Source organism: Callorhinchus milii, unplaced genomic scaffold (assembly GCF_018977255.1).
Source record: "Callorhinchus milii isolate IMCB2004 unplaced genomic scaffold, IMCB_Cmil_1.0 Scaffold15, whole genome shotgun sequence".
Classification (NCBI taxonomy): domain Eukaryota; kingdom Metazoa; phylum Chordata; class Chondrichthyes; order Chimaeriformes; family Callorhinchidae; genus Callorhinchus; species Callorhinchus milii.
The window spans coordinates 11,855,378-11,856,181 of NW_024704756.1; the positions used below are offsets into that span (position 1 = coordinate 11,855,378).

The 804-nt window shown below is 40.8% G+C and overlaps 1 non-coding gene across 1 annotated transcript; it reads left to right on the forward strand.

Moving 5' to 3' along the window:
• Nucleotides 1–306: 306 nt before the first annotated feature.
• trnaa-ggc lies at nt 307–378 on the forward strand. Its single transcript has one exon. It is a non-coding gene; the product is annotated as a tRNA-Ala (tRNA).
• The last annotated feature ends 426 nt before the right edge of the window (nt 379–804 follow it).

Here is an 804-nt window from a genome sequence, read left to right on the forward strand (position 1 = left end):
TTTGTCAAGCACGATGGCCTAAGGAGATGCCTTAGGGATATGCAGCAGCTGTGTAAATCTCTTAATGCTAACTAAGAAAGTCAAATGTATAAAGCAAAGGGTATGAACATAATGGAAAATCTGGTGGCTCTGTGACACCTCCACAGAACATTCCTCGGCTTGGAGATTGGGCCTTACCTGAAGGAATCAGCACATGCAATCCACATAGCAATTCCTCAGAGAACACGTTTGAGAGCAACAGTTTCTCAAGCACACACCTTCCCAGTGGGTTTTCCACGGCATTATACCATTATACTTAATCTCAGGAGTCCTGTAGATCAGTGGTTAGAGCACTCGCCTGGCAAGCAAGAGACCTGGGTTCGATTCCCAGCAGGGTGAAATCTTGGGCAAGTTTCTTTACTCCACATAATAATCCCTCAAGAAAAAAAACAATAATAAATTGGTCCCTTCAATCCATGACTGTTTGTGGGACGCTGCTGTGCGCAACTGACTGCCGCGTTTTACCCACGAAATACAGTCAATTTACTTTACAGTATATTCTGTGAAGCGCTTTGAGATGTCTAGAAGACATGAAAAGCGCTATATCAAATGCAAGGATTATTATTATTATTATTGATCTCAGTTGGCAAATGCAACAGACATGGTACAATGAATGCATGCCATACTGTGGCATAGAGACTAAGAAGATATGTACTTCAGTTCTCTGTCTGTATTGAGTCTATCCAAATAATCAATTATAATACTGTAATCCTTATATTTGATAGTTCTTGCATTGATATAGCCCCTTTCATGTAGGATGACTCA